The following is a 9364-nucleotide window of genomic DNA, read 5'->3' as shown; positions in this document are numbered from 1 at the left end:
GTTCCTGACTAGAAGCTGGGTTTATGAATTTATGCAGAAACAGAGTCATGGGACAAAGTGAGTGAAGTCATTAACAGGGCTGGTGGGCACATGACTGCTTAGGTACATAAATTCTATCTCCTACCCAAACATATTCTAATATATACAATTTCTTATAACAGATATATAGTGAAAAAATGGAATTCCCCACAACAAATATGTAAAACAAGCTTTGCAGTTACCATAGCCTCGAAGTTAAAGATTGTAGACCATAGATGATTACAATAAACCTGTATAATAAGGAAGGGAAATATCCGAGGTGAATTCTTTACCTTCTCAGCAAGCAACCCAGCCAGAAATTTAGTTTCACAGGGAGAAAAGCAAGTATTTATAGATCTAACTTTAACAAGATTTTTAATCCACCTGGCTAATACACTTGATGTTTTGTGCCTTTATGGTGCATGGTGCGTGCAAAGTCGCTTCAGTCCCATTTCTTTGTGACTCTATGGACTGCATCCTGCCAGGCTCCACTACCCACGGGATTCTCCAGGCAAGAATATTGGCGTGGGTTGCCCTGCCCTCCTCCAGGGGATCTTCCAGACCCAGGGATCAAACTTGCTTTTCTAATGTCTCCTGCATTGGCAAGAGGGCTCTTTACCACTAGCACCACCTGGGAAGCCCCATGCCTTCATGGTTCAGTTCAGTTCAGTCGCTCAGTCGTGTCCAACTCTTTGCAACCCCATGAATCGCAGCACGCCAGGCATCCCTGTCCATCACCGACTCCCGGAGTTTACTCAGACTCATGTCCATCGAGTCCGTGATGCCATCCAGCCATCTCATCCTCTGTCGTCCCCTTCTCCTCCTGCCCCCAATCCCTCCCAGCATCAGAGTCTTTTCCAATGAGTCAACTCTTTGCATGAGGTGGCCAAAGTACTGGAGTTTCAGCTTTAGCATCATTCTTTCCAAAGAAATCCCAGGGTTGATCTCCTTCAGAATGGACTGGTTGGATCTCCTTGCAGTCCAAGGGACTCTCAAGAGTCTTCTCCAACACCACAGTTCAAAAGCATCAATTCTTCAGCGCTCAGCCTTCTTCACAGTCCAACTCTCACATCCATACATGACCACTGGAAAAACCATAGCCTTGACTAGACGGACCTTACTCAGCAAAGTAATGTCTCTGCTTTTAAATATGCAATCTAGGTTGGTCATAACTTTTCTTCCAAGGAGTAAGCATCTTTTAATTTCATGGCTGCAGTCACCATCTGCAGTGATTTTGGAGCCCAAAAAAATAAAGTGTGACACTGTTTCCACTGTTTCCCCATCTATTTCCCATGAAGTGATGGGACCAGATGCCATGATCTTCGTTTTCTGAATGGTGAGGTTTAAGCCAACTTTTTCACTCTCCTCTTTCACTTTCATCAAGAGGGTTTTTAGCTCCTCTTCACTTTCTGCCATAAGGGTGGTGTCATCTGCATATCTGAGGTTATTGATATTTCTCCCAGCAATCTTGATTCCAGCTTGTGTTTCTTCCAGTCCAGCGTTTCTCATGATGTATTCTGCATATAAGCTAAATAAGCATATAAGCATATAAGACATATAAGCAAATAAGCATATAAGACAATATATAGCCTTGACATACTCCTTTTCCTATTTGGAACCAGTCTGTTGTTCCATGTCCAGTTCTAACTGTTGCTTCCTGACCTGCATACAGATTTCTCAAGAGGCAGGTCAGGTGGTCTGGTATTCCCATCTATTTCAGAATTTTCCACAGTTTATTGTGATCCACACAGTCAAAGGCTTTGGCATAGTCAATAACGCAGAAATAGATGTTTTTCTGGAACTCTCTTGCTTTTTCCATGATCCAGTGGATGTTGGCAATTTGATCTCTGGTTCCTCTGCCTTTTCTAAAACCAGCTTGAACATCAGGGAGTTCACAGTTCACGTATTGCTGAAGCCTGGCTTGGAGAATTTTGAGCACTACTTTACTAGCGTGTGAGATGAGTGCAATTGTTTGGTAGTTTGAGCATTCTTTGGCATTGCCTTTCTTTGGGATTGGAATGAAAACTGACCTTTTCCAGTCCTGTGGCCACTGCTGAGCTTTCCAAACTTGCTGGCATATTGAGTGCAGCACTTTCACAGCATCATCTTTCAGGATTTGAAACAGCTCAATTGGAATTCCATCACCTCCACTAGCTTTGTTCATAGTGATGCTTTCTAAGGCCCACTTGACTTCACATTCCAAGATATCTGGCTCTAGATTAGTGATCACATCATCATGATTATCTGGGTCGTGAAGATCTTTTTTGTACAGTTCTGTTTATTCTTGCCACCTCTTCTTAATATCTTCTGCTTCTGTTCTGTCCATACCATTTCTGTCCTTTAGTGAGCCCATCTTTGCATGAAATGTTCCCTTGGTATCTCTAATTTTCTTAAAGAGATCTCTAGTCTTTCCTGTTCTGTTGTTTTCCTCTATTTCTTTGCATTGATCGCCGAGGAAGGCTTTCTTATTTCTTCTTGCTATTCTTTGGAACTCTGCATTCAGATGCTTATATCTTTCCTTTTCTCCTTTGCTTTTCGCTTCTCTTCTTTTCACAGCTATTTGTAAGGCCTCCCCAGACAGCCATTTTGCTTTTTTGCATTTCTTTTCCATGGGGATGGTCTTGATCCCTGTCTCCTGTACAGTGTCACAAACCTCATTCCATAGTTCATCAGACATTCTGTCTATCAGATCTAGTCCCTTAAATCCGTTTCTCACTTCCACTGTATAATCATAAGGGATTTGATTTAGGTCATACCTGAATGAATATTCTCATACATTATCCCTAATGTTCAGAGCAAAGGATAAGGAGTAACTCAATGCTTTGCCTTCTCAGATACACTTGTGTCAACAATTTTCCTTCCTCTCAAAATTTCCCATTAAGTACTATTTCTCATTATATTCCCTGGCCTACCGTTTCAATACCGTGTGTGAACCAAGGTTTTCTCAAGAGTGGTCTGGGCTATGCCCAACTTCTCCTTTCACAATGGACTAGATGAAATTGCCTTGAGAACAGTACAGTCATACAAGGGGCAAGCTTTGGAGCTTGGCCACAGGGATATTCAACATTAGAGACCCAGTTGAGGTGAGTGGCACAGTGAGTGAGACTGAAAAGAGTGAAGTCGGAGGCACATTAGGAAAGTGTGGCATCAGAAAAGCTGCTCTGGGCATTTGCTGTTTTTGCTGTCCCAGAGTCAGTCCATTTCTTGTGGTAACAGGACCTCAAATATGCTTTAGGGGAACCACCCTTTCCTCTCTCTAATATATGGGATTAGGGTGAAGCCAGCTCTCTCTTAGGTGGAACATTTAACCCCAGCCTGAGCCAATCAATGCCTTCCATCCCCTGGAAGGGGATGGTTCAGGAATGGACACTGAGCCCAGGATAAAACAACAGGACCAATCACTGCTAATCCCAGGACTTCCTGGCTGAGGCATAATTTTTCTTGCCAGAGTTGCACGTAATTAAATGAGAGAGTGGAGTTTATGGCAGCCATCTTGTCACTATGAGGGGAGAGTATGTTTGAGAATGGAGCCAATTTGGAGAAAATGGAACCAAGAAATACATATAAAGAAAGTGGTCTTACTAACTCTTATCTGAACTCCCAAATCAGACCATGTCTAAAACCAGCATCACCAGGACAGTGAGTATATAAGCTAATAAATTATCATTTAGCTTCATCTCTGTTCTCACCAGCAATGAAGTCTTAACTAACGGAGAAAGCAGGAGGCAAGGCACTTCAAGGAGTTCTGAACTGCAATATGGTAAGAGGTTTAAATCAAGTCAGAAAACTCGCCAAGTCCAGAGAATCTGGCAACTTGGTGGCTATCGAGAGCCTTGACAAGATCAGTTTTGGTGCAGTGGCAGGTTGGAAACTAGATCTGGGTGGCTCTGTGGGATATCCTCCAAGAATGTATACTATCAGTCATGGCTTCTGGTGGATAAAATGAAGAAAAAGGAGCCCTGGATGGAGAACCAGGAGATCTGGACCTCAGATGTGGCAGCCACTAACCCGCTGTGTCTCCTTGGGCAACCTGCTCACTTAATCTCCTGGGGTGTAACAGCTGCCTCCTCTATCACGTGACTACGCCTCCCTCACACCCAGGGTCCCTCTAGCTCTCACACTCTCAGTATTTCTAAATATCTCAGTATTTCATTGAAATTCAGCACACTTGTTCTGTTCTGAAACTTAGGGCAAGAATAAGTCATCCAAATGTACCCAGGTTCCATTAGCATTCTCTCCAATGTTGCTAAGTTAAATTCTCCTTGGTTGCTGTCTATTTCATAGTATCATTTCACTGAAAGTCACATCACGGATGTGGTTGGCTTGGGCAGAACACTGGGGTGTGTTCTCTGCCTCTGGAATACTAGACTCTCTTCTCTGTGACCATCCACGGCTGACACTGTACCCACGTGTCCTGTTTGGGGTTGTCCACTCTGCTTCTATCCTCATCATTGGTCTCATACAGAAGACACAATTTATGGCTCCATAATATCTGGCCAGGGGAGTTTCATAGGCCTTTTGAATCTCTAAAAGGAAAAAATATTGGCAGAGTCTTCCGCTCCTCGGGCGTCCCTAGTAGCTCAGTTGGTAAAGAATCTGCCTGCAATGCAGGAAACTCTGGTCTGATTCCTGGGTCAGGAAGATCTGGTGGAGAAGGGATAGGCTACCCACTCTAGTATTCTTGGGCTTCCTTTGTGGCTCAGCTGGTAAAGAATCTGCCTGCAATGTGGGAGACTGGGTTCGATCCCTGGGTTGGGAAGATCCCCTGGAGAAGGGAAAGGCTACCCACTCCAGCATTTTGACCTGGAGAATTCCATGGACTATACACAGTCCATGGGATTGCAAAGAGTCGGACACGACTGAGCGAATTTCACTTTCACTTTTCCGCTCTTGACTTCATACCATGGGCCTGCCCCATTGCAAACTGAACATTGTCCAGGAAGCAAAACACAAAGGTCAGTGGCTATTAAAAGGCATTCTTATTTAGCTCAATCAGGAACAGGATAGGAGAGGTTAATTTTTCAACAGAATAACATACTGTATATATCAGCACTAACAATGAGGTTTTATTTCCCTGAGTCAGCTTTAAAAATAATGTTGACTTTTATGGTCGATACATTATAGATCACCATATTTATGTCAGAACATATTGGCATGAAAATAAATCAATGAAAATATTAATATGTGAGCCTTGTGTTTAAATGAAACCCCTTGCAACTCCACACCTTCCCCTCATATTTCACTATGGCACTTTCTGAGCCCTCACCTCTGACATGTTTTACTGAACATGACATTGAGGCCTGATTTTACTCTCTGCGACTCCTGTTTTGCATACATCTTGCATATAATGAGGTTCAAAAAATATCCAGTTGGTTCTTTTACCATAAACATACATATCTGCATTCTATCATTAATAGGACTGTCGATTCAAATATATAGTTTATGCATGAACAAAATATCTCAGAGTCAAATCTCTGACTGGTATACTATTAATAAATGAAACTCTCTGTGTTGGAGACCACCTTCAAATATTATGTTTGCTATCGACAATCACTTTTAGAGTCATGGTAAGTTTCTGTTATAAATATGCATTTTAGAAAGCAAGTTCACAATATAGACATTATTAAAGAAAATTGGGTTTAGTGAAAAAGAAAATCCATTCTCTTAAGTGTATCTTCTCTTTCTAACACTCTTCTGTACTCACAGAACATGCCAAGTGCCTGCTGCTCACAGCTCTCTTCTGAGGGGGAATCATCTTTCTCAAAGCCTCCCCAGAAACAGCAACCATTGGTGTGCATCCATCAAGAGTGGCCTGCTCCTACCTCCATGGTTGCATCCCAGCAGCCTCTGGGCACCATGAAGGAGCCACCCAGGCAGCCAGCAGGTGTGCAGACCCACAGCGTGCCAGAGGCCTGGTGTGGCGGTCCTATCCAAACAGGAATAATGGTGACCACCTGGGCCAATCAGTCTCTTGGGGAAAATTCCCATGTTTCCATGGGCAGAGTTAGCCATCTGCAGCAGTGATGGAAGGTGAAGGAAGCCCGGAGGGAAAGCTGAGTCAGAGGAAGCAAGGAGGAAGCAGGAACTGAACAGAAAAGCAACAAAACAGAGGAAAAAAAGAAAAGGGTGAAGGTGTCGGTTACAGCAGCAGAAAAAGAGGTCACTAGGGGTAGTCGTTGGAGAAGGCAATGGCACCCCACTCCAGTACTCTTACCTGGAAAATCCCATGGATGGCGGAGCCTGGTAGGCTGCAGTCCATACACGACTGAGCGACTTCACTTTCACTTTTTACTTTCATGCATTGGAGAAGGAAATGGCAACTCACTCCAGTATTCTTGCCTGGAGAATCCCAGGGATGAGGGAGCCTGGTGGGCGGCCGTCTATGGGGTCGCACAGAGTCGTACACAACTGAAGCGACTTAGCAGCAGCAGCAGCAGGGGTAGTCGTCAGGTCCCCCCGATATTTAATTCACTAGCTCCTCCCCAATATTTAATTCACCAAAAACTCACATTCATTTCCCTCCTAAATATCCACTGAATACACCCAGAGCTCTCTGGGTGAGGGTGTAATGCCCTCACCCCTCAGTCAAAGCTACCATGATGTCCCTCCTGGACTAGAGCAAACACCCTCCAACGGTCTCCGGTGCTCCCCACTCTCCACTCTCCACACATCATCTTATCCAGTCATGCCATTCTATGTTTCTTAGACACACACACACAAACATTAAACCCTTCAGTAGGAAAAATCAATTAGATCTAAATGGGGAAGGCTTTCATATGCTAATTAGACAAGGAAATGGCAACCCACTCCAGTATTCTTGCCTGGAAAATCCTATGGACAGAGGAGCCCAATAGGCTACAGTCCATGGGGTCGCAGAGTCAGACATGACGGAGCGACTTCACTTTCACTTCACAAGCTAATACAGAAGAATATCTGTATGACCTCAGGGTAGAGGAGTCTTAAACCAGAGACAAAAGGTACAAACCATAAAAGCAATATTGATCATTTCAACTATGTTAAAATTAAGAACTTTGTTTCCTAAATATATATATATATATACATATATATGCCCTTAAGTCCAGGAAAGCTGGAGTAGGAAAACAAAGACTTGTAACATGAGTAACAGAAAACATTTTTATCCAAAATATGTAAAGAACTCCTAAAACTCAATAACAGAAGGACAGACAACTCAATAGGAAAAAAAAAAAAAAAAAAGACCAAGAAGAAACTACAAGAATCACTTCACACAAAGAAGCAGGTCCAGATGCAGCGGGAGCCCCTCTCCCACATAGAAGCAGCACAGAGCATGTGGGGAGGGAGAACACCTCATAGGCAAAAAAAAAAAAAATAGGGTTCAGTGAGAAAGTCTTATGCCAGAGGGTAAGAGTGGACGAAGGCAGGTCCTTCTTTCACGGGGTCACTCCCCGTGTCCCTCACGCCTGCTCCCTGGAGTTGCTCTCCCAAAGAGGATGGTACCACATCCTCCTCCTCCTCCCTTCTCCTGCTGCGAGTCCAGAGCCACTGCGGATTCCTCCCTCCACACCCCCCCACCCCGCCCTAGCAACACCCTAGCAACAGGAAAAGCTCTGACAGTGGACCGCACATCCATCAGCGTGTTAGTGCTGTAAACGGCCCTTTAGGGAAGCTGTAAGAGGAGCCTGATGCCTGAGGGTAAGAGTGAATGAAGGCAGGGTCCCGAGATACAAGTTCTCTGCTCTGCCGACGCCTTGGGCAACTTTACCACTAGTTCTTGAGCCGCAGGCTCTGCCACTGATCTCCTCTCTTGCCCCAAACCAAAGCAGCTTTCTACATTTCTGTACACAGCACACAGGCAAAGACTCAGTCGTGATGCGTTTAAAGATCTTTGATGCCACTTGAAACGAAAAGGGAAAAGTTTCCTAAAGATCTCCTTTCAGGGTCATGACTCCAGAGGAAATGATGGACTTCCAGAGCCACAGGACTTTATAGCTATTTTTACCGCATCATTAATGTAAAAAAAAAATCTGATTTCAGTCATTGACAGGGTGGTATTACACTTTTGTATAGGTGAAATAAAAAGATTACTTCTTCAGTAGTGATTATTTTTCCAGACAGTAGCATCAGTTTCAGAGCAGCCACCTTCTCTGTTGTGACAATACAATGTCAGAGCAATGCTTCCCAATCACTCCCTGTGTTTACACTAATTTGAAGCTGCCAATTTTGTCAGATCCTTGTCAACAGAAAACAAAAATGTGCAAGCTGCTATATAATTATTGAAATTAAGTACTCACAGTCTTTAGATATTCTTCTAAATTATTTAAAGGACCCAATTTGCTTTTCCTTTTGAAAAAGTAAAAGCCCTTGCATTCTTATGTTTGGGGACAATTCACACATGGAAAAGAGATCTAGGTAGGACAGCAGGCATAAGCCCACACTGCAAAAATATAATATGAAATTATTAAAAGGCTAATCAGCACCTTTTATATTAAGACTCAAGGTATTAAAACTAGGTTGCTATGTAGGTATCATTCTTGAGTTTTTTTCAACATTTTTTTCTTTTTTTATGACCATTTTTTTAAGTCTTTATTGAATTTGTCACAATATTATTTCTGTTTAGTGTTTTGATTTTTTGGCCATGAGGCATGCAGTATCATAGCTCCTCAACCAGGGATCAAACCTGCACCCCCTGCATTTAAGGTGAAGTCTTAACCACTGGACTACTAGGGAAGTCCCTTGACAGTTTTTTAAAACTCAGATCTGTCCTCTCTCTCTTTACCATTATCTCCAGATCATGTTTTTTGAGACCTGGGTTCAATCCCTGGTCAGAAAGATCCCCTAGAGAAGGAAATGGCAACCCATTCCAGTATTCTTGCCTGGAGAATTCCATGGACAGAGGAGCCTGGTGGGCTACAGTCCATGGGGTCCCACAGAGTCAGACATGGCTGAGTGAGTAACATTTATACTCTGTCATCTATAAAAGGCACTACCTCTAGTGACTTCAGGGATGACCTGCTTTTCTATTTCCCTTCTTTCTTTGTTATGTGATTAGGTGGGTGAGATGGGGGAAGGTAGCTTAAAAAAAAAAAGAAATCCTCTGGAAACTGGAAATTTGCTGTCTCTGCTTTGTAAAGGAAGCCCAGGCTTTCCCCAAAACATCACAGATAAGACTTCTTCCACTGCACCTCAGTTTGCTCAGCTGTAAAATGGTGAAAACTCAACATTCAAGAAACTAAGATCATGGCATCCGGTCTCATCACTTCATGGCAAATAGATGAGGAAACAATGGAAACAGTGACAGACTTTATTTTCTTGGGCTCCAAAATCATTGCAGATGGTGAAGAACTGACTCATTGGAAAAGACCCTAAT

This window comes from Oryx dammah, unplaced genomic scaffold, assembly GCF_014754425.2.
Source record: "Oryx dammah isolate SB20612 unplaced genomic scaffold, SCBI_Odam_1.1 HiC_scaffold_2, whole genome shotgun sequence".
Lineage (NCBI taxonomy): Eukaryota > Metazoa > Chordata > Mammalia > Artiodactyla > Bovidae > Oryx > Oryx dammah.
This window is presented reverse-complemented; position numbering follows the sequence as displayed.